Source organism: Lynx canadensis, chromosome X, assembly GCF_007474595.2.
Source record: "Lynx canadensis isolate LIC74 chromosome X, mLynCan4.pri.v2, whole genome shotgun sequence".
Classification (NCBI taxonomy): Eukaryota; Metazoa; Chordata; class Mammalia; order Carnivora; family Felidae; genus Lynx; species Lynx canadensis.
Window position 1 is genome coordinate 105,386,694 of NC_044321.2, and position 25,529 is coordinate 105,412,222.

General features: G+C 38.6%; 1 long non-coding RNA gene across 1 annotated transcript in view; it reads right to left on the bottom strand.

Moving 5' to 3' along the window:
* Nucleotides 1-10,458: 10,458 nt before the first annotated feature.
* Nucleotides 10,459-25,529, bottom strand: part of LOC116737899 — a 105,405-nt gene continuing 90,334 nt past the window's right edge. Inside the window, exon 3 of the long non-coding RNA XR_004343222.1 lies at nucleotides 10,459-10,994. This is a non-coding gene — a long non-coding RNA (uncharacterized LOC116737899). The remainder of the gene's footprint in view (nucleotides 10,995-25,529) is intronic.

Below are 25,529 nucleotides of genomic sequence, written 5' to 3' on the forward strand. Positions count from 1 at the left end.
TGATCCCCAGGAACTAATTTTGGGGAAAGATGACATATTCTCAACTTGGTATCTTCCCTTCTCAGTGAACACAACCAAGCATCTTCTGAAATTTTACCTCCCTTCTCTTACTTCCTTGATTGACTAAAGGAACAAAGATGTCTTTGTTAACATCAACCCTGGTCTGAAATAAAATTCCATGAAAATGTCTCTACTCTTCATCCAATTGTGTACTTGCACACAGTTCTCTACCTGGAATAGGGCCCAGAATATAAAAGCCACTCAGTAAATATTTGTTCTTATTTACTGAGTGTTCGCTGTAAGCAGCCACTCTTTCATAGCACTCAGCATAATTGCAAATAATTAGTTGTATAGTTATTTGCTTAATGACTATCTTCCTCACTAGCCTGTGAGGGTCACAGGCCAGGATCTGAGCCAGTATTATTCACAGCTGTTCTCTTAATGCCTCCCACAATGCTTCATACTTATTAAGACTAAATAAATATTGACTGAACAAAAGACCACCATGTACTAAGCACTATTTATTCAATTTCTCACTTAATCCCAAAACAACCTGTATACTTTGTATTGTTATTTCTATTTTATAGGTGAGAAAACTGAGGCTCAAAGAGCTGCCATAACTTGCCAAAGGTCAAAGCCAGGAATATAAGTGTGTGCTATTAACAATTATGTTACCCTGTTCCCTTCTTTTTATTTTTTAAAGTTTATTTATTTTGAGAGAGAGAGAGAGAAAGAGAGAGAGCGAGCATGAGAGGGGGAAGGGCAGAGAGAGAGGGGGAAAGAGAGAATCCCAAGTAGGTCCCACACTGTCAGTGCAGAGCCTGACATGGGGCTCGATCCCGCAAACTGTGAGATCATGACCTGAGCCCAAATCAAGAGTCCGACACTTAACTGATGAGCCACCCAGGTGCCCCTTGTCCCCTTCTTTTTAAGTCCTGTTCTACTACTGACAGCTGCAACCTGGGAAGTTTTCCTCACTTTACTGAGCTTCAGTTTTCTTATCTATAAACAAAGGAGAAAATGATATTTATTTTACAGATTTGCTGTGAAGTTTTCTCGAGGTTATATATGTAAAGCACTTGTTTATAGCCATTGGCATATATTCAATATTAAATAAAATTTGCTACTCCTGTACTGTTGTCACTGAATCAGATATACAGGAAAATGTGATTGTAGCTTGGGAATGCCACCTGCTGAAACCTGCCCACCCTCCCAAAATAGTATATCCCATCTCAGCAGTTGTACATATCTATAATGGCTTTCTGTGCCACTCTCATCAGCCCCCTCACTCACCACATTCCATAAAACAGCTTGCATATGAAAGTTGCTTTTGCTTAAAATTCAAATGTAGAAAAAGCAAAATATTTTAAGATTAATTCTGTAACACAAGCAGTTGCTCAATGTGAGATACTGTAACCTACATGGCTTAAATGGAATAGCTCACATTATCAAGGAAATTGATGATGGGAAAAAATCAAAACTGTCTCCTACCCCATTACAGGAGGGAATTTCATGGATTTTTATTTCCATAGATAATAAATGCATGTCAGGAAGTAGAGCAGAAAAAGAAAACTGCAAATTAGGCAGTCTATTCTTTCTGTGTTGCAATACCTAGTCAACATTTACACAATCACTTTATTTGCCACCTTTTAGTCTACTGCTTTCCTGTCATTTCCGTTCTTGGCAGAAGACTCTAGACATACTTTGTCATGGAATACTACAAGCGTCCAACATTCTGAACCACAGTGGTTCAGGAACACCTAGTTACTGTGATGCAGGATGAGTAGCTACATTGGTTCTTAAGCCTGGCTACATAAGTGGAATCATTTGGGGTGTGCTCTGTACCCTGAGGAAGCTCTGTTCACTTTATTAGAGACAGAAGGTAATCTTAACTCGGGGGGCATTTTGACCTGAGAGCCAGAATGTAGAAGTCCTGAATAAGCACTTATATTTATTCTTAGTCATCAGATAAATCAATTCTGATTTAAATGAATAACACTGATGCTGGCCCTCGCCCCCATTTCTATTCTGATTCAGTTGATTCTGGACACTGATTCTGGAGCGACTTTGCCTGGGTTTGAAACTTACCTCCTGTATTTACTATTTGGACAAATTGCTTAGCTTCTCTACATTTAAGTTTCCTTATCAGTAAAATGAGGATAATCCTAGAGTTTCTGTGAGAATTAAATAAGCTGACACATTTGGAATATTTAGAACAGTGTCTGGCATTAAGTAGATGTTCCACAGTATTAGCTAGAAGTGGTAGTAGTAATAAGGTATTTTAATTATTATACTTTGGTGTCACAGAAGGGAAAGGAAGACCTGTAGAGTTTGCAACCCCATGTGAATGGCCATGCTGACATGGTGGCAGAGGTATTCTGTGTTTGAAATTCATGAAAATGAAATCTCTTCACTGTGAGGTACTACTTTGAGGCTAAGTCAAATAATAGAAGGTTGAGTTCCATCTAGAATTTGTCTTGATTTAATATATGGAAAAGTAAAACTCTAAATGTAACACCTGTAGGAAAACAACCCTATTTCTTTGTACCACACAGTGAACTCTCATTGCTAGTTTCCCTTGGCTTAAAAAAATTCTAATGATAGGACTTAGAAAAATCAAAACTCATGTGAATCTTCAAATGAACAGCAATTTTGGGATCGTGGGGGCTCTTGTCCTATTTGCCACCATTCTGTGGCAAGGAGGGAACAACCATTCAATTTGTGAGAGAGAACAGACAGGAGTACTAAAGAAACTTCCCGGGGCTTTCACCCATGCCTACTTGTTCCTGGGCACAGGAGAATTAATTTATTTGATTACTAAGATTAGAATAAAAATAAGTGCTCACGTAGGGCTCAACTTTTCCATCTTGGCTCTCAGGACAAAATGCCCTTGTGTTAAGATGATCTTCTATCTCTTATAAACCGAGCAGAGCTTAGTTAGGGCACAGGTGCTGTTTTCCAGTGGCATGCACACAGACCCACCTTGTTCTTAATTTGTAGCTTCCACTGAATTGTGACATAGGCCATCACTCTCAATGACAGTGGCTGAGGAAGTAATCTGCTCTGCGGATTCAATCTGCCCCATAGGCGGATATCAAAACATACATTTGGAGTTGAAGATGGTAGGGAGCCTCATTAGGCCTTAGGCTTAAGCCATGTTCTTCATCCAGTTTTACTTATAATAAAGCTGATACAACATTTTATTCCTCACATGCCTTTCTGTGTTTGTTTTCAGTTTGATTCAGAACTGGAAGGAGAAAAGCCCTCACACTCTCAAATCCTAACAAGCAGAAGCAGTAACTATAAAAGCAAAAGAAGTAAAAATCTGACAGTTTTCAAAATACTTTCATTTAACAGATGTGGAAAGTGAGGTTTAAAAGAAAAGGCTTCTGTGATTTACCCAGGGCCAAAATACTACTAAGTGGCATGCCCAGTACTAAAATTACAATCTTTAGTATTCTTTTCACTACATGCCTGAGAATGTTCCTTTCTGTTATTAAGGCCAAGGAGGCCCATACAGACCCCAGGATCAAGGACAGTTGCCTTGGTAATGTTACCATTCTAACAGGAGAGGAAAACAACCTCCTCAAATCTTAAGAATCCTCTTACTCTGAAATTGAGCTATACTGATGTAAAACTGACTTTTTTCAGACAAGTCCTTACCTTGAAATCAAGATATTGAAAGAGATCCTTGAAATCAAGATATTGAAAGAGATACTTCAGAAAAAACTATATAACAATGTTTAAATCATAGATAAATATTATACATTTTTTTCCCATTTGGATAGAGTTTCCATAAGGGTGGGCTGGGATAGGGGACACAAACTGTCCCCTGCCAAGTAAGCAAAGGTCACAAAGATCTTATTCTATGATTTTCTGAGCTGCTAGAGTCCAGCTCTACAGAGGCAATTTCCTCATAGGTGTTTCCCAGTCTCAAACTTCTTTTGTAGCTTGAGATCAAAGGGCCCTCCCCTGTGTAGCAGGTAGAATAAATATGGGATGCCATATACCACTGGGTTAGCTTGCTACAAATCCCGTAATACTATTAGCATGGGGGTAGCCAGCTCCTCTAAAGTTATAGACACGCTTTCTGCAGTACAGATGAATCAACTGCATGCCACAGTCCTAACCAGTTTGAAATGATTATATGGCTCTGGTAGTTCTGGTTCTGCCACTAATTAACCATATGACTTTATTTTATTTTGAGTTTATGTATTTATTTTGAGAGAGACAGAGACAGTGCAAGTGGTGGAGGGGCAGAGAGAGAGGGAGAGAGAGAGAATCCCAAGCAGGCCTCACACTGCCAGCACAGAGCCCTATGCAGGGCTCGAATTTACAAAACTGTGAGATCATGACCTGAGTTGAAACCAAGAGTTCGATGCTCAACCGACTGAGCCACCCAGGCACCCCACTCTGTGACATTAGATATGCCTCTTCTCTCGGTCTCTGCTTCTTCCTTTGTGAAAATGATGGAGTTAGGCAAGGTTGCCTCCAACTCTAAAATGCTATGAGTCAACATCCGCCAATAGCCTTTCTATTACCAACACATGAGGCTGACTCACACTTGGTGTCTGCCAAGAGAAGTACTAAAAGCTTAGATACAATAAAGTCACAAAATCATTCCAAAGCCATTCTCATGGTGGGGTCAACTTAAGACAGATATATTTGCGTTTTTCTATCCTGCCTCTTTTGTACCACCTTCAATCTCCCGTTCCTGTGACAATCCATGAAGATAAACATTTCACAATGAGTTTCTATCAGTGTGAGAAAGACAGAAGTCAGCTTACTTTTGGGATCGTCTAGTTATCAACATATGGTTTTATTTCTTGAAGTTGTAATCAGATAAAAATGTCCAATGGACTAAAGAAACTGAGTAGGGTTGTTAGTCTTTTTTTCTTATTTTAATTCCATTTGAAGGAATAATAGGCTCTTCTTGCTTTTGGAAATATAGTAATTCAGCTGACATGCTAGAAATACCAAACGCGAAGATATAAAATGGTGGCATTTTCTCTCTTTAAAAACAATCAATGCTTTCATTTGTGGACTTCAAAGTACATGTGAAATAAAAGTCTCAGCCCTGTGAGTCTGAGGTAAATCAAAAGGCTGTTAAGTGTCATAGAAAAGTTTTCTGGTTCATCGCCCCTCTTCTAGGTAAGAAAGGAAACAAAAGTACTCCCAAACAGATGAGTGCTTATCTCACTTTTATATTTCTCTCTCAAACAGGCTTAAGCAACTTCCCCGTAACCATTCATTCCAATATAATTCTTCCTTATGTCTGACTTGGTGCTGCACAGGCCCACTTCATCCTATTAATCTCACCTTGGCAGTGCTAGAACTCTTCACTGTCTTTATTGTCAAGTCTCACTTTGACTTCCAGAAATTCTAAAGGAATACTTGGAAAATGAGTTAGGGGTCTATGATCAAGTTTAGATACTATCTGGAGGTCCTTATCATAACATTCCTGGAGCTGCTAGTCCACCTTAGTCAAAATCATTTCTCCTCTCTGGTTATTAGCACTTCATCTCTAAAATGAAACAAATATGAAAATATATTAAGGAAAGAAAGAGTTGCCATGCTGATGCAAATTATTATTGAACAGAAGGGTCTTCCTGGAGATCTTTAACTCTTGGGAGTTGGGATTCAGACGTTATTGCAAATGGAAAATGGTTGAGGATGCCTCTTTCCATACTGAGCTATTCATCACTCACATGAACTTTGAGAATAATACTACTCAGTACTGGGCATCATGTATTTAAGTGCAAACCTATCTTTCAGTACAGGCCTATGAGAGAAGACAATGGAAACAGGAGTATGTCCACATCTGCATCATCACTCTGGTATCATAATTATCCCCAGGTTAGTTGCCTACTCTTCCAGAGAGCTGACATTTTCTTTTGAATACTAATGTGTCATGAGGTTGCTTAAAACAATGCATTCAATTTTAGTCATCATCTGATGGCCTTATTGACTCATGGATTCTTCCACTTTAGAGTAAGAGAAGAGGATTGGTATCTCTGCTTCTACAAGTCCAGGTGGATATCAAACAAGAAGGCAGTTGGCATCTTCTGGACAGTCATTATAATTTGATGAGGTTTTAACAATCTTCTACTCTTGAGCCATGAAGTATCATCTGAATAAGTGGACTCAATGCAATTTCAGAAAATTTGTGCTACTGCACCATTACTGAGGAAACATTTCTACAAGGAAAAGGTAAAATTTGAGAGCAAACACACTCTAAAGAATGCTGAGATCGCCTTAAGATAAAAGCTGCAAAGCAGCCAGATCTACAAAGGAAGGGTTTGTGGTCAAATACTGCAGTGTTATCTAATCCAGATTACTGATCTACTTCACTGAGGAGTTGGGACAGGACACCCAAACTCCACCTCTGAGTTTTCCTTGGGCATTCACGAAATTTCACCTGGTAAAGAGGCAATGATTCCATTAGGGCCAGGTATTCTTTTCACAAGCACCTGGATCTGATGTGTGGCTTATCTAAGGATATAATCTTACAAATGTTTGGAGTTTAACCTTTAGGGTCAAGTGAGGAAGTCAATTGATCAACATGAGATACCAAGTGTCCAGTTTTATTTTATTTTTTTAAATTTATTTATTTATTGAGAGAGACACAGTGTGCGTGCACACACACACACACACACACACACACAGTGGGGAGAGCAAGGGAGAGACTTTTATGCAGGCTCCACACTCAGAGCAGAGCCTGATGCAGGGCTGGATCTCACAATCCATGATATATGCATGACCTGAGCTGAAATCAAGAGTCAGATACTTAACCAACTGAGCCACCCAGGCACCCCAAAAGTGCCCAGTTTTATACACAGCTCTACTCTGGCAGTGATAAGAGAATAATAGAAAATATTAAGGCCAGGGTAAAGCAATTATTCATCCAGATACATGATCAATCAATAAGTATTTCTTGAGCATCTATTGTGTGCAAGACACTGTATCTTTGCTAAAAGCCATTTTAGCAGGAGTCAGGGGCCCTTCCAATAATGGGTTAATGACTGAGTTAAAAGGCTAAGACATATTTACATGAACAGATAACAACAAGGTAATCTATAACCAGTGTCAAATGAGTCATATGAATGTGACCACCAAGGGGTTTCACAGGTACAAATGAGCAATTCTAACTGATGATCCAGAAAGCCTCCTGGAGACGGTTGGATTTGTAGCAGGTACTTTTAGTTGGACAGGATTTTGACAAGTTAAAGGAGATAGAGCACACTAGACAAAAAAAAATGGCATGAACAAGGTACTAAGTAGGTGGGTGCAATGCTGGTCTTGTAGTAGATTACCTTGGCTGAACTAGAAGACTTGTTTTATAGAGTAGCAGGGAAAAAAAAACCTGAAGAGACCATGGGATCTCAGAGTTTAGAGGAATCCTAGAAATGATCAAATCTGCTCACCTTACTCTCACACAAACACAGATTTCCTTACTGTGCCACCAATGTTTAACATATATTTTAGTAATGGGTCCGGATTCCTAATATCTACAGGCATAACTGTGGCATAAGAGTTAGAGAGAGGCTTTGGAGTTAGAGGCCTGCCTAAACCACTTGCTAGGTGTTCATCCTTAGGTTAGTTTATCAAACCTTTATTTCTTCACCTATAAATGTGGATAATAGTATACTCACTGAAAGTGGAGGTAGGGAGAGAAAGGAGAAAGAATGCTTGAAGTAGACAGAAAAGGATGAGGAATCTGTAAAGTGCATTGCCAAGGAAAGCAGAAGTAGAGAGAATTCAAGGTAGGGAAGATTGTTAACAGCATCAAGTGAACCAAACAGGTCAAAATGGTTGAGACCAGCCAAAAGGCCACGGACTTTGACAATTTGGAGGTCACTTGTGACCTTTTAGAAATCAATTTTAGTATAAAAGGAGAGAGGCAAATTGTAGAAAAGGATGAAATAAGAGGGATGGGAAAGGAAGAAAACCAGAATGTGTAGTGAGGAACTAGAACTGCAGTCAAAGACCCCTCCTCATTTGCAGTGACAGGAGAGTGAGAAAGATGGCTTTGATTCAAAGGGGTCACATGGTTCAGTGATATAATATCTGGATGTGTAGCTCAGCTTAGGACTGAAATGACTGGTAGTTCTGTTAAGGACTTCCAACCCTAGCCTTCCTCCTTGCTGAGATGCAGGGAACAGTGACAAAGGATGAAAATACAATTACAAAGCAATCTACCCATTTATAATGCTGTAAGGTTGCCAGCTGAGCAATTATAAGTGCTTCCCCATATAGTAAAACCTCATTAATTTGGACTTCACATTTTTGGAATTTGTGGCAATTTAACCTGGGCTGGAGTCACAAAGAAAGGGTACTACTTACAAAGAAAGGGTTCACTAAGCAAACAGTGTGAAAAAGATTGCAAGAGAGCTAATTTAGCCTGCCAGGGCCTATTTCACCTATTTAAAGAAAATAGTCTTTTTTTTTTTTTAAGAACCTCAGCATATTCATTATTTGAATGCAAATTGATTCTGCTAATTGTAGATTAGTATAATCTATTGCTAAAATCCTATATCTGCAACAGTTACTTTGCTCTCACTGAATATGCTCATTAGAAATAAAACTGCAATTCTTTAAAGTTACTTCACAATTCCAATGAATTCACACCCCTTTCCCCACTCTCATGAATTAACTACAGTTCAGGAGGTATTACTCTAAACTAGCACATCACTTATTAAGAACACAGTGGAAAAACTAATAAGTGATCAAAAAAGGCCTCAGAGCAGCCAAAATAGATTTCCTAAAGTTGATGCCCTAAATCCTTTAACTCTTTCCATAGCAGGTTCTCTTATAGCTGATTTAACATACGGATCTGACATACCAACTTGGAGATGGCTGGCTTTTTTAAAATGTTTTATTATTTTTTAAATGTATTTTTGATAGACTGCAAGCAGGGGAGGGCCAGAGAGAGAGGGAGGACAGAGGATCTGAAGCGGGCTCTGCACTGACAGCAGCGAGCCCCACGTGGGGCTTGAACTTACAAACTGTGAGATCATAACCTGAGCAGGAGTTGTATACTCAACCAACTGAGCTACCCAGGTGCCCCTGGGTTTTTTGTTTTTTAGTGTTTGTAACTGATTAGAAGGAGAAAAAGGGCTGCTGCATGAAGGGACACTGAGAGAAACCAGAAGTGACTGCAGACTGCAGAAAGGAGACAGGACATGTATAAAATATGGCTGTAATAACTAAAAAGCTACCAGACTGTAGGACATTTTATTGTAGAGATAAAAGGCCTATATTCCTTAGTAAACCCTGAAAACTATAATAGAGTATTAGAGTGCAGTACAATAACTAATATCTGGAATTACACCTCTAAATGATCAGAGTTGAATACATGCCTTAAAAAGGCAGATACATTTACACACACACACACACACACACACACACACACACACACACACACACAATTTGTATCCATAATGGTTAACCTAAAAATGTGACATGTGTTGATACTCAAACAGGTAAAGTTCATAATATTATCATATAATAATAATGATAACAAAATAGCAACATTTATTAAGTGATTACTGTGTGCACACATCATGCTAAGCACTTTACCTTATACAATTGTGTTTAAATCCTAATAGGTGGGTTTTAGTTCCATTTCTACTTTACAATTGAAGTGAAACTCAGAGAGGTTAAGGAACCACCCCCCCAGGCCACAAACAGAAATAGAGCTGGGATTAGAACTCACACCAGTTCTTTAGCTATAAACTATGCTTTTCCAATGTTCCAGAAAATACAGCTGTCTAAAAATCAGTCTTCTTGAGAGCTCCAGAGACCTGTGTTTTACTGTTTTTGTTTTCCAAATTTGTATTTGACAAATACCTTGATTTATAAGCGAAAAGACTTATAATCTTAGAATCAGATATGATCTTATATGTTTGTAAACATGCTCCATGTTACAAGGTGAATATAAAATAGTAAAAAAAAAAAAACAAACAACAAAAAACAAAAACAGAACAAAACAAAACACCGTGACGTGTCTATTAGGCTAATCCCCAATCTCAGATCAGTTTCTACATACTGTGGATACTGTTTTCAAATGAATAGCCAAGCAACAAAGAGATACAATTTTAAAGTATCAAATGATCAGTTAAGAATTGGTTCTCCTGTTGCTTCCCCACTCGTTTTGGAGAAATTTAACCTGAGAATAGGCTAATGGAACATGAAGGTAAAGGAGGATTGTAGGGGAGGATAAAAACTCAGTTGACTATTATAAACGGTTTAGGGCAATCAGCTCGTCACCTGTTCTAAGAGAACTATGAGGGCATAAAACACATGTGGACATATTGTGCACTGGGGGAAAGAAGGCTGGGGTGGGGAGATGCAAATATATGCAGTTATCTGCATTACGGGTAAAAGTGAGGGTAGCCCACCACATGGACACACAAAGAAAAACATACAGTGAAAGCATTCACTCATGAAATCCTTCTACTTAAATCAATGTTTTTTACTCATCTTTTTTTTGTGTGTGTGTGTGTCAAGCCTACCCATTCAAGGGTCAGCTACAAAGGTCACTTCTGCTGTGAAGTGTTCCACAATGCCCAAGGCTGAATTATACTCTTCCCCATTTGTGCTCCCATAGGGTTTTTCCTCCTGTTTTCCACAGTTAGCCACATCACCAATGATACTCTATCTCATTATTAGTTATTCTTGTATGTGTTTTCCCCCCACTCTACCCCACTGTGAGTTCACTGAGGGCAGGGGACTCTTTCTCATTTCTGTGGTTCTACAAATCCCAGCGAAGTGTCAATCACATACTAGGCTCTGGGAAAATGCTGACTCAATAGCACTGGCTTAAGACAGTGCATTATTGCCTAGCTTACCTGAAGGAGCATTTGTTCTCTTTCTTTTCTTGCTTGACTCCCCTCCATTCTCAATGAGGCCTTCTGTGACCAGAGGGCCACTGGCACTACCAAACTGCAGGGGTTCGTTGTTGTTGGCAGGGTCAAAGGGCAGCTGGTTCAATCCTAAAGAAGAAAAAGAAAGCCAAAATCCAGACTCCATTAAGGACTGGGATGTCTCTAGATTGTATTATATGAGCCACTAGAGGAAAACTCTAAATCTTAAGAAACTAGGAATAATAGGTGAATTCCTTAAAACCAGTTGCCTTCTGTAATTTTTCCAGATTTTGTTGACAAGTACAGATTTAAAACATAGGGTCTTGTAAGACTGTCACTCAGTCTTATAAGAAGATCCCTGACGTTTCTGGGAAATTAGCATTTTTGGCCACAAGCTATCAAATTATCTTCTACCTCCTTCCTTAAAAGAGATAAGGTCTTCTTTAAATGTGGCTATGGTTAAACCCACGGTTCCTTTGAAAAAGCTTGGTTATGTATTCCTCAGACTGTCCCTTGACATTTTTCCATTCTTTCACTGCAAGGTGATGCAGATATCATTAGAGCATTCTGGCATCAAAGTCACTGCCAACAATAACAGAGGTTTCTACAAAAGAAAACCACAATTCTATGGCAAATGAGAGAAGGAAACAAAGATACAGAACTTGCAATGAGATTAGTTAGTAGTTGGAGTGCTGGGGAGTAATGACCCGGGTTTGGCTAGTGCTACTTCTATCCATTGCAAATGATGCCAGAGCATGGTTACTTTACTAGTTGCTGCTGCATCATCTAAAACAGCAGAAGGCACTGTCTACTCTCTAGGTCTTACATGCTTCAGCCAGGGAGGAGCAGAGGGTTTCTTACTCATCTGGCAGCAGCACCTGGAATTTCAAGTGTTTCAATTAAAACTTCATGAAATGTGGAATCAAAAGCTTTGTTAAAGACCAAAGTTAGGTGATCTCTCTTAAGCCTTTTAGCCACTGGTTCCCTAATCCTATCAAAAGAGGAATCAGGTTGGCCTGCCAGGATCATTCTTTAACCCTCAATGTTTCAATGGGCAGCAGCTATACAATTCTTGAGGCGATGTTGTAAACGGTCAATAAAAGCTTGGAGTCCAGTCAGCTAAAAGTCAATCAAGTTTCAGTAAAATGACTGCTAAGATCCTAACAAAATGTCTGTACATTATTGGTTTTAGTTAAAGTATCCCTAGGCTAATGTTTTCAGCCCACATAACAAATACCATTTCTTCAGCAATCAGACTCCACTTGGCACACCTCCATTAAAGGTCTTCTGGGATTTGTCAAACATTTTTCCTTTACATCACCTGAGTAACTAAGTGAAGGAATGAAAACTCACTTCTGTATCTTAAGTCAACTGTTCACTGCATCATATCCATGTTCTACTAAATCCCTATCATGATTAGAAAGAACTAAGGAAACAAACATCAATACATAGCAATGTATTAAATACATAACAATGTATTAAAAAACATTCAGATAAGGCCAAGACTATTTTCAAAGAAGAGTAGATTTTTATACAATTTACAAATGAAGAGGTTTCTTGCACCTGAGTGGTCCCAGGGTCAAATGTGAGTAGTGTACTGTTAGAAAAACTTTTCTTGGTATTTCCTTCTGCAATATTATACTGACCAAAACAAGCTCTATGGGGGATGGAATGGCATAGTGGATACAGCATGTGTTTCGATCAGGGCTAAAACCCAAAGCTGTGTCTTTTACTAGCTGGCAATTCATGTAATCTCCCTTACTCTTAGTTTCATAATGTGTAAAAATGGAGTGATAACATTTGTACAGGGTTGTTGCAAAGATTAACAAGACAAAAAATATATATTTAAAGTTATGATTATCTTATTCTAAATCAATTAAAAAAAACAAAATTTTTCAGCTTGTAAACTCTTCTAACGAGGATCTTCCCCCCCAAATTCTTCCCAACCCACAACTGTATCCCTGGTGCCTATCACCATGCCTGGCATATAGTGAATGGCATATAGTATTAATGAATTAATACTCCACAGGGCGGGGTAGGTGACTCATTCCATTAACCTATGTAAAGACGTGATAGCTGATAATCAAGAATTAATGCCACAACTTAGAAGTTATGATGCTGATTATATCAACATTACTTAAAATAATTAGAATTCAAATGCATCTCCATCATTGGAGAACTATACTGCAAGAAGGTGAAAGCTTGATCAAAAGGAATGCTCAGGGATTAGGAGGTTCTGATTAATGATGGTTAATCAGAAATTTTTTTCCTTATTTTGTTTTGCATTTGATAATTTCACAGAATAATATATTAGTCCATTTCCCTGCCTTATTAAGTAGATGACTGAAGATCTTACAGAACTTCAGAGCCATAATCTATAAAAGGAAGCTAATAACAGTGCCTAACTCATAGGATTGTTAAAAGGATTAAAATGAAATTATGTATGTAGAAGATTCTGCATTACATCTGGCATATAGCAGATACTCAATAAATATTAACTGCCACTACCATAATTTTGAATTTCTATTTCTATTCCATTTCAATTCCTAGGTTGTTGATGTGCAATGTGCAGAGACTGGTCTGAATTTGCTCTGATTCAAGGATAGACCTTTTTTCCTCATTGAATCTTTTCATTATTGGCTTTTCCTTTTTCTAGAAGTTGGAGTCCAGGAAAAGAATCTGCTAAATTAAAAGTATTCAGTCATAGATATTTGACTATAATTGTTTTACTGTTTATTTAGTCCCAGATGATAATTTTAGGGATTTAGGTATTTTGTTACTCTTCCTAGCATACAGATTTTTGTTTGGCACTAAATAAAACTGAGATTTCAAGTACTTTCTCTGTGTCCACCTCATATATGATCCAGATTATGTGGCAATCCTGATAATTTAAGCACAACATCACAGGCCTGTTTCTTATAGAAAAGGATCTCATATCAAGGTGAGAAAGACATGCCACTCAGTAAGTTGACTGATTGAATATGCATCCACATTTTATATTCTCTGGGACCCCATACAGTCTCCAAAGATTTGTAGTGTTGAGAACAAGGGCTATATAGATAGCAAAATCCTATGACACCAGTGCTTTCTAGCCACTTTTATTGTATTTTTTTTATTCATCCCCTAAGACAACACAAAATAAAGCCAATAAATCAGTAAATCAATAGGTACTTAGAAGATCTTTTCTGTGTCATGTATATGTGATCCATGCTGAATGCTATTGTAAGTAAAATAGCCCCATTACAATTATTTAAATTCTAAAAAGAACACTACCACTTTAATTTCAAGGATTCTTCCTGCAGAAATTATGACTTAAATGTAAAATATAAGCAATTACCATATTGTAATTCTCACCAAAACTATAGAATTTATCTTTAAATCTCTTATGGAAGCTAGTTCTACTAATTTCCCACTATACATGATGAAATCATTAGATTAAAAAGATATTAGGAAAATGTTAGACTAGGGGGAAACTTTTGCGGTTATTTAGTTCATTCTTTTATGCAACACAGGAATCTTATCTATAGAGCCTAAATCCAGGGGGTACTTCTTGGCCAGGGGACCATTCCTTGCTGTGCTCCCAGAGATTCACCTTGCTTTGCTGGCCTTTTTAAAAACTCCTGCCTCCTCTATTTTGAGGGTTCCTTTTTCATCTCCCCCAATCTGCCTACGAAGTAGGATGCATTTTATTCAACTATTAACTTGCTTATTGTCCCTAAAATGAGTTCATGGCACGTCTAACTTTGTAAGCGTCCTATTGATAGTCACTGCAAGAAAAATAGACGAGCGAGCCATGAACAGTTTAACAGAGCAATGTTAGACATTTTCTAAAGTCTTAGATAGTTCTCATTGTCCTTGCCCTTTTATTCCTGAGGATAAACGTAATGAAACTTTAAACTTTGCTCATTCATGTCTCCTCCCATCTTGTCCCCTCACTGCCTAACCCCACAAAATATACAGTTTGTCTAAAGGGAAGCAAAAATTGATAAAAAATAAAGGAAAACATAATAAACATGAGTGTTACAGATTTTTGCTATTGCTGTAGTTTATGATCACAATTAAGTCCATGTGGTAACGTAACCTCATCTAAAACCAGGTTGACTGGTTTAGAGAGCTGACCAGCTGTTACTTCATGTCACGTCAAAATACAGATTATCTGACTTCATAACACACACTTTCGAAAGTATGCATATTGGGGGAAGGGTGGGGGTGGGGTCCTTGGAGAATGACATTTCTCACCCAATGGAGCCAGCAAATTAAACATCTCAGAATGAAGTATGTTTCTCAGTGAGTTCACAGGCAATGATGTCTGCCATACAGATGCAAATGATTCCTGGGCTTTGAGGGGAGCACTGAAGAATTTTCCTGACTCTTGTGAAAGAAGATCAATGATCTCTTTGTGCCCAGCTGCTGTTAGAGTTACTGTCACAATTCACTTTACAGAGCTTTCCACCATCAGGTCAAATTAGGACTAACCTTCATGATGCAATCTAACACTTTTAATGATTGCTCCAGGTTATGGTACGGAAATATGACCATGTGGGTCCCTGCCACTTCTTATTTGCAGCTGCGGGCCATAGACTTAAGGTGGCACAATCTTAGCAAACAGGAAACACAATTATACTCTGGATTAATTCCCTTTGAAAGAAAATGGTTAGCTACTGAGAAATCTGGTAAATTCAATTCAAGGCAGCAATGTCCAGACAGACATTTAGATTGAAAAAATAGAGTATCCGTTTTTGGCAAAAGTAACATTATAGCTAATTTGTGTATGAAACAAATTTCTGTAACCTGAATCCTATTTTCCAGCTGACTTCAGTCTGAAATCAGGGGAAGTAGAGGGTCTCCAAATTAGTTTTTACTTCAAAACTTTTGGAGAAACGAGGGGTTATTAGGATAATGGTTAGGACCTTAGTGTGCTGGTAGGTGCTTTTGTAGGATTTATCTATCCCTGGAAGCTTCCCGTCCTTCCTCAGCATAGGCCTGAAAACCTCTGACTCCATATTTTCAGCTGTCACTACGGAGTTGCTCCACTTGCTACTTCTGGGGGAATATTTGCAATGTCTAACAGACCTGGCCTGCAGTATCACTTTGTGGCCACAGTGGCTACCAGCCAAAACAAATGAACATTTCTTAGTGCCAGGTCTTAGCTCATGTCAAACAAATGAAACCTACTTTGTTAATTTCATGAGTTCAATATTCTGTATAACTGGTTTAGCTGAAACAACAGTAATTGTAAACGATTAATAGGGGAGCGAAGGTAACAGGGAAAGTGATGACAAAGAAAAAGGCCAAAAGCCTTTTCTACTAAGGAGCTTGCTTGAATGGTGGTGAACATAAAAGCTTCCAGGGAAAAATTTACATTCATGTCACTCTTTCAAGGTGTGATACAGGTGACAGGCAGATTTTTATTGATAGTGATCCTTCAGCAACTTTTTAGTGATTCCCTAAACTACTGGTCAGGCATTCAAGGCCTTCAAAATAAGGCCCCACCCATTCTGAGCACTGTCTTTCACTATGCTTCAGCTTGTACTCTACCCCAACACTTTTTGAACTTTCATGTGCACACATGTTCCCAGGGGATCTTGTTAAAATGCAGATTCTGATTTAATAAGTCTGGGTTGTGATCTGCTTTGCTAACAAGTCCCAGATGATGCTGACGCTGCTGGTGTGGGGAATCACACTTTGAGTAGAAAAGACTGACACTCTAGGAAAATGGGACTACATGGTGTTCAATGAATCACTCCAGTAATTTCCTTGTCTCCACACCTTTAGCTCACATTGCTCCATCACCAACTTCTTGAATTCCAACTTTCAAAATACTATACTATCCTTCTCTTAGGGTTTATCTCCGATGTTATTTCCTTCATGATGCCTTTCCTTATCCACTTCCACCCAACTGATGACATACACAGCAATGGAACAGGGCTACCAGGGGATCAACCATTCATTGGCTGTTAAGAATGTGTTCTGTTTTTACAAACATTATCTTTTCATTTTCTTTTCTAATTATTCCCATTTTACAACAAAGAAAGGGAATCTTACAGAATTTAGGTAAATTTCCCAATTTTATTAGTCATGCAGCTAATAAACAATACAGCAAGGAACTTGGGCTTTTTTAAAATTCTAAAACACTGTTCTGGTTCCCCTCAGATTCTCATCTGCATTTTTCATATGCCTTTTAGAGCATGCCTTGTGCTATAGTTCTCTATTTCTCTTATCCTCCCTTATCTCATGCCTTACTCACTGACACTAAGTTGTAAACTCCTTTACTACACACTTTACCTCCCAGTAACTTTATTTAATTTTTTTTATGTTTATTTATTTTTGAGAGACAGAGATACAGACTGCAAACGGGGGAGGGGCAGAGAAAGAGAAGGAGATGCAGAATCCGAAGCAGGCTCCAGACTCTGAGCTGTCAGCACAGAGCCCGATGCGGGGCTTGAACTCACAAACTGTGAGATCATGACCTGAGCTGAAGTCAGATGTTCCACTGACTGAGCCACCCAGGTGTCCCATCCCAGTCATTTTAAAAATCTCTTCCTCCAAGATGCCTGGCATGATGCCTTGTACAATGTTACAAACACTCCAGACAAGTGTATCGATCTGAACTCTGCTACAACTTAGGTACAATAGTTGTGTTTCCCACCCCAGATGCTAACCAACCTGCTGCTGGGGCTGTCATGAAGGCAAGTATGATTTGGGTTCCTTCAGCATTCTTGGTATCCCCTCTAATCCAGGATCCCTGGAGACTCTTTGGGGAGTGCTGGTAGATGGTCATACACTCTACCCCCAACCTTGATTATGCATAACTTCATTCTCCAATGAAAAAGGCAGCACTGTCCTTCCCCGGACTAAGATCTTATATGAGAAAATACTATAAAAGAAACTCCATATATGGATCTTTTCTTAATAGTTCTATGGATACTGGGTTATAGATCCCTGCTTTACAAACTGCAGTCAAGAAGAGGCAATCCCTAGAGATGTACTATCCAACACAGTAGCCATCAGCCACAGTAGCCGTATAGCTGTTAAAAATCTAAGTTTAAGGGGTGCCTGGGTGGCGCAGTCGGTTAAGCGTCCGACTTCAGCCAGGTCACGATCTCGCGGTCCGTGAGTTCGAGCCCCGCGTCAGGCTCTGGGCTGATGGCTCGGAGCCTGGAGCCTGTTTCCGATTCTGTGTCTCCCTCTCTCTCTGCCCCTCCCCCGTTCATGCTCTGTCTCTCTCTGTCCCAAAAATAAATAAACGTTGAAAAAAAAATTTTAAAAATCTAAGTTTAAATAAACTAGATGAAATGAAATGAAAGGAAAAGCTCAGTTCTTCAGCATCACTAAGCCACATTTCAGGTGCTCAACAGCCATATGCACCTAGTGGCTACTGTATCAGTAAGCACAGTACAGACTCTTTCCATCACCCCCCAAATTTTATTGGACAGTGCTGCTCTACAATAAGACCTGGATTCAAACCCACATCTGCTACTTACTAAGTGTACCATTTACAAGAGGTATAAATAAGCCACTTGATTTCTCTGGGATTGTTTCTGCACTGTAAAGTGGGAATGATAATGTCCCTTCTTATAGGGAAGTGAGTAAAGTTCGATGAGAGAATGTATATTTAGGATCTACCACATATTACACACTAAATAAGTGTATAGTTCCTTTCTAGTCTAATCGAGGGTTCCTATGAATTTGCCTCAAAAGCAGAATAAGAAAATTCAAGTGGTGTGGCTCTTTAGGCCCTGAGGCTACATCCTATTTACGGCTTAGAGGATGTTAGCTTTGCATTCATGTTATAACCCTCTTTTTCTTTCAGATAATACACAACCATCAGGGTAAAACATTAATAAATAATGCTGGGAATAGTCAGTGATGGCTCTTTGCTTGTGCTATTTTTAGGAGAGGAGACCATATTTGTCACCTTGAACTTTCCAACATGAAAGAACCACACTTTACCCTTACAACTGAAATGCTTCCTCTCAAAGCTTTAATCACTGCTCAGTTTCAGCTGGCTGCTTTATTGTTAGAAAACTACTAACAGTGACACTAGAGCTGGAATGGAAAAGGACTATTTCTCTCCAAACCCGTATTTTCCTATGCTCAGAATGTTACCTGTGTTTTTCCTGTGGGGCTGACATCTCCCAGGCCTAGTAAAGGTGAATTATTTCAGAAAAGTCTGAACTAAATCTGTTAAGGTGCTTGAGTTCTGTGAGCAGGAAGGCAAAATATATATTTCCAACTTCAAGAAGAAGAATGCTTCAGGATTCTTTTCTCCCATACAATTTAAGGCTTGGGAAACACAGCAAAATCACATTCCTCAATGAAAACAAAGTTCAAAAAAAATGTTGATTTGATAGAACAGTTCAAAGTGACAGATGGTAGATAGGTGATTTATCATTTTCCTTAGGATAAAGTCTGGCAGTCTTCAGAGGAACGGAGAAGAAAAAGTCTTATTTTCCTGCAGTTTATCCCTGAGAACAGTTACAGCAACTACCCTTCTCTCCACATCTTTAAGGGCGGGGGATTAGAAAGATGGTGATTGATCAGTGCCTACTTTGAGCTGGCTCTAGGCCATGCTGCGATTCCTGTTGACCAATTTTCCACTTGAGTGACAGGAAAAGGGTAGGTTCCTAACACACTGACCATTAGGTTATCTGTTTAATACTTGCCTGAGAATGTGCCCAGAGGCACTGTATTATGGGTGTCTCTGTCTAAATAAAATAAATAATTGCAGATTTCAGAGCCTGAGGACAGAGAGTTGTTCTGGTATTGAAACTGGAGTCTATCTTGTCAGATCTGTAATGAGGTCTTCCCTTCAGGCAGATTGATTTCATAAAGCTGAGGTAATTATCAAAAGCAAGCACAGTTCTCCCTGCAGAAACCACTCTGCTGGTTTTGAAAACTAGCTAGTCAACTGGATCTGGTCAGGAGCCTTGGCTGAGCCAGCCCTTTGCGTAGTAACAGTTACTGCACACAGAGTACGCCAGTTTGTTCTAATAGATTCTTAAGATGTCAGTAAATACATTGTAAACAAGGTTCAACAAAATAATTTCACATGCTGTAAGTGAGTGAAAATTGAAGTAGCAGTCAGATAAATCTGCGTGCCAGTGTAGGATGCTTTGAAGGAGAGAGTGAGAGCTGGAACTCCTTTGGTCTTTGCAGAGTTAATTTTATCAATTAGTGCTAGAAGGATATTGGTATCCTTTCAGACTGATGCCCTGCACGAATAACATTTGTATCTTTGTTTTCCCCAAATCGTACACACTAATTTCACTAGATTTCCTTTCTTCATTTCATTCAGTCTTCATTAACTATTTACCCAATCGCTGCACTACAATTTTAATTGCCTTATAATTAACCAATGATGAGTTTGTGATTTAGAAGTCCCTAAAGATAGAACTACATAAATACAGTAAATCCTCATTTACATGTTTGAAAGATTTATCCTTTTTCCTTCCCTCCACCCCATTAATTTTGCTATACTGTATCACTAATGTTTTGGAGTTATGCTTTCTGCATTCCCAATATTTGATCCCCATTTGGACTAGTTTTTCAAGAATGTATGATAAACAACCCTGCATTAGCTATGAAATTAAACACACAGGAGAAAACAGGTTTCTGTAATATATTAATACATCCTTTGTAGATCCATACCTCCACTATAAAAATTCCACCTGAGGAGTATCAATACAGGGTGTCACCAAGAGATAAACTCCTTTAGAGATGTCCCTGGGCTGACGTCAAACCTACTACTTGGAAGAAAGCTAGAATCTAGTCTTTGAGAAGATGGCATGACTATAAAGGAAAAAAGCCTTCAAAAAAAAAAAGAACTAATTTGTGTTTGAAACAAGTCTTACTGTTGTTGTATAAAAGAATAAGTAGGATCTTGGGGCTCTTCGGTGGCTCAGTCGGTTACAGTGTGGAGCCTGCTTGTGATTCTCTCTCTCTCTATCCCTCCTCTGCTCGCTCGCTCCCTCTCTCTCTCTCTCAAACATATATAAATAAACATTAAAAAAAATAATAACTAGGATCTTCATTTTGCTCCAGCCTGGAGTCTGAGGTGTTCAGTATGTATTGGAATGGCTGAATCTATAAAATAATATTGACAGATAGTCTCTCTTCTTATTCATCTAATTCATTGAAACATTTCTGTGGGGCTGGCAATATGCTAGGCCCCAGCATTTCAGGACTTGATAAGACAGTCTCTTTCCTCAAAAAGATCACAACTAGAAAGGAAGGCAGATAAGTACACAGAAAATCTGGCCCAAAGTACTGCATCAACTTCATTTCTTGCTATTTCACTTCCCACAAGTACCCTTTGCTTCATTCATACCAAACTTTTCAAATTCCTCAAATATGCTAGGCCTTTTCATGTCTGTGCTTCTTTTTTCTTAAAAAAGAATTATTTTATTGTGGTAATAACACAGCATAAAATCTACATTGTTAAACTTTTAAGTGTACAGTACTGTATTGTTCACTACAGGCATGATGTTGTATGGCAGATCTCTAGAGTGTATTAATCTTGCATAATTCAAACTTTATGCCCATTGACTAGCAATTTTCCATTTCTCCTCCCCTCAGCCACTGGTAACCACCACCATTCTACTCTCTGATTCTATGAGTTTGACTATTTTAGATACCCCATATAAAGTGGAATCATGCAAGATTTGTCCTTCTGTGACTGGCTTATTTCACTTAGCATAATGTCTTTAAGGTTCATCTATGTTCTTACATACTACAAGATTTCCTTTTTTAAGGCTGAATAATATCCCATTGTACATACATACTACTTGTTTTTTTTTTAATCCATTCATCTGTCAGACATTTAGGTTATTTCCACACTTTTGCTATTGTGGATAGTGCTACAATGAATAGTGGTGCTAATATTTTTTTAACATTCTGATTTCAATTCCTTGGGATAAATAACCAGAAGTGAGCTTGCTGGATCATATAGTTCTAGTTCCAATTTTTTCAGGAACATCCATATGTTTCCATAGCAGCTCTACCATTTTGCATTCGTAGCAACAATGTACAAGAGTTTCAATTAGTCCACATCCTCACCAACACTTATTATTTTTTATTAATAGCCATCTTCACAGGTGTGAGGTGATATCCATTGTAGTTTTGATTTGCATTTCTCTCATGATTAGTGACACGAAGCATCTTTTCATATGTTGGCCATTTGTGCATCTCTGCAGAAATGTCTATTCAAGTCTTTAGCCTGTTTTTTAATTGGGTTATTAAGGTTTTTTTTTTTTTTTCTATTGAGTTGTAGGAGTTCTTCGTGTATTCTGGAAATTAAGTCCTTATGTTTTCTCTCGTTCAGTAGGTTGCCTTTCACTCTGTTGATTGTTTCCTTTGCTGTGTGTTTTCTTTTTAGTATGATGTGGTACCACCTGTCTATTTTTGCTTTCATTGCCTGTGATTTTGGTGTCATTTCATGAAATCACAGCCAAGACCAATATCATAAAGCTTTTCCCTATGTTTTATTCTAGGAATTTTATTTTTTCTTTTTATTTATTTGGGGGGGGGCACAGGGAGAGGGAGAGAAAGAATCTTAAGTACACTCCATGCCCAGTGTACAGACTGATCTCACAACTGTGAGATCATGACCTGAACTGATATCCAGGGTTGGACGCTTAACCAACTGAGCCACTCAGGCACCCCTCTTCTACGAATTTTAGTTTAAAATTTTATATTTAAATGTTTAATCCATTTCGAGTTGATTTTTTTGTATGTGTAAAATATGGGTCTAAATTCATTCTTTTGCATGTGGATATCAGTTTTCTTGACACCATTTACTGAAGAGACTATGTTTTCCCCATTGCACATTCTTTGCATCCTTGCTGATGATCGATTGATAGTATATGCTGGATTTGTTTCTGGGCTCCCTGTTTGGTGCTCTGTACATACCATTCCCTCTGCTTAAATTACAATTTTCCCTTTATCTCTACCTGGAGAGCTCTTATTCATCCTTCAAAACGTTGATCAAATCTTTAGTGAAAAGTTTCTTAATCCCCAAAAGCTCGCTCCACAGGAATACACAGAGCCTTTTTATCAGAGCACTTATTGCAGGACCTTGGGGTTCATTCTGGATATTTGTGGGGTTGTATGTATTCTGGGTGGAAGGCTGTCAACATCTGATCTGTGCCTAAGCTTACAGTTATGGCAGAATTCAGGATGCACTGGTGAGAACTCACCAGAGACAGAGAGACCAGTTAGAACACCAGGGTGATACGGTGGAGAGATGATGGTAACTATTACTTCACACAGTGGCAATGCATGGTAAAAATGAATGGATTTCAGAGATATTCATGAAGTGGAATCCTCTGGATTTGGTGTCTAATTAGATCTGGGAGTTGAGGGGATGAGAAGAGTCTGAGATGACTCCATTTTAAAGCTCTTAAGTCACAGTCTTGAAAATCATGCAAGGTTTGTGGGCTTCAGTATGAGAAAAAGCACAATCCAAGCCTATGCTATGCTGAATATAAAACCACTTCCAATCTCTGTTTACCATGACATAAAGGCTGCCAGGAAACATCAGCAAATGGCTTATACTTGACCTTTACTATGTATTCTTAATAAAGCCTGTCAAAAGATATCAATTCATCCAGAGAAATATAAAGCAGAATAGTGTAAGAGGCAGGATAACATACTACTGGGCTAAGAAGAGAGAAAAACATTTTAATAATAGCTCTCAGACTTGGTTTATTTTGTCTACAGTATTCACAGACAACGTGTGTTTGCAGGTCAGGAACACTTCATAAATTCCTTCCATTCCTCCCTTCATATTTCTTTCTTTTCTCCTCCTCCCAAATAACTCCTCAAAATGGTCTTATTAGAAAATCTTGCATTTTAATAGCAGTTGTCTTTTGGTTATTATAGTATGTTGGATTAAGCTGATGTTTCTCCTTTAACAATACTCAAAGAAAGCTTGGAAAAATTAATGCTTCGTAGTTTTTCTTTCTGCCAAAGAATATAGCAATGTAATTGTCTGCTGGAGAAGAAGCACTCTAATCATCTTTAACTTTAAAGTAAATTCATTTCAGAAAGATGCTTTGAGACAAACAACTGACAGAGCAAATCAGGGCTCCTAGGAGATTGGGAAGTGATGGATTGCCTTGAAGAGAGGGCTACAGCCGAATTCAATTCCATGATCGGTTTCAACTTAAGAGTTTCTCTGCAACAAAATAGCACTGCATGGAAGTTAAAAGTCCTGTTACATCATGAGATAATAGATCTTAAACACTGTACAGATTCTTAACACCTAAAGTTCTACGCACCCCAGAGGCAGCAAGTGGACAACCCATTCTGATTAAACAATAGAGGAGTCAGTTGTACCAGGTGAAGTCAAAGTGTGAAAGCATTGTAACTTTCTAAAACTGCTGCTAGGAAGAATCCAGGACTGGAACACACCTAAACATCGTCTAGATCCAACTGACATCCATGGGATCTTGGAATGGGTTTCAAAAGCCACAGTTACTTTGATTTAGAAGATCATTCCAACTTTTATTTCCTCCCTAACTGAATCAATTTCCATCTTCCATTATGTTCTTTTTGTTGTTGATATTTTTGAGCCCCTTCCCCACAGGTTTGGGAAATGCATTCTTTGAAGACATATTTGGACTGGTAAATTTACAGCCTTGGTAAAATTATAGGCTCAGATTTTCCTGGAAGTTGGGCACTTGCCTAGGATGATGGTGGAAGGAAGAACTGGAATAGCAATGAGCTAAGGCCATGAATACCTGACCAGGCAGTCTAGCCTACTGGGCAGATGCCAAGTATGACCATATAGTCAGAGTATAGTAAACCAATTATATTTAAGAGTCCTCACTTTGTGCTCCTAAAAGACAATTGTTTTCTCTGATACACATGTGACCCAAATCTGGTTTGCCACAAAGTGAACAGTGCCAAAAGAAGTGCCATATTCTTTTGTTTTTCACTAACTACTTTCTGCTTCCATCAAGTCCCCAAACTCACAGATTTGTTAGGAGAGCATCTCATTTCTGGCTACATATTAAAATTACCTGGGGGAACTTTTAAAAAATACCAGTGCATGAGCCCCACCCCCTATAAATCTGATTTAATTGGTTTGGGTGGGGCCTTGGGATCTAGTTTTTAAAAGATGCCAGGTGATTATAATGTGCAGCCAGGACTGAGAGCCATTGCTCTAAATGGAGCAAATGAATACACTGACCAAAGTGTTTTTTTAAGTTAAAATCAGGTAACACTTAGAGGGTAAGTTCATTTACTCATTATCTATAATATTCAGGGAACTGTATTGGTTGTGTGCTATAAATAGGTTAGATCTAAATTTGTCCAATTTATAATGCTTCCATGGAAAAGGTGGAAAGAAAGATTAGAAGGGTTGCTGGAAAAAACAAAAAGAAGCTGAAGTCTTGGAGGAATTTGGGGCAAAGTATATTTACGGGATTATGTTCATTTCCTTGCTCCAGGAGATACCAGCTAGAATACTTCGGAATTATTGTGTCTCTTTTCCTGTCTCCCAAGAAAGATTCCAAACTGCCTTGGGGATAGGCTTCAAACCTTACAACCTTTGGGACTATAGGCCAGTCACCCCTGCCCTCAAGTAGATCATTCATTTACTCCACTACGTGTACAATGTCATGAAGAATGTTGGGAAACACTGTGTCTAAACTACAACTA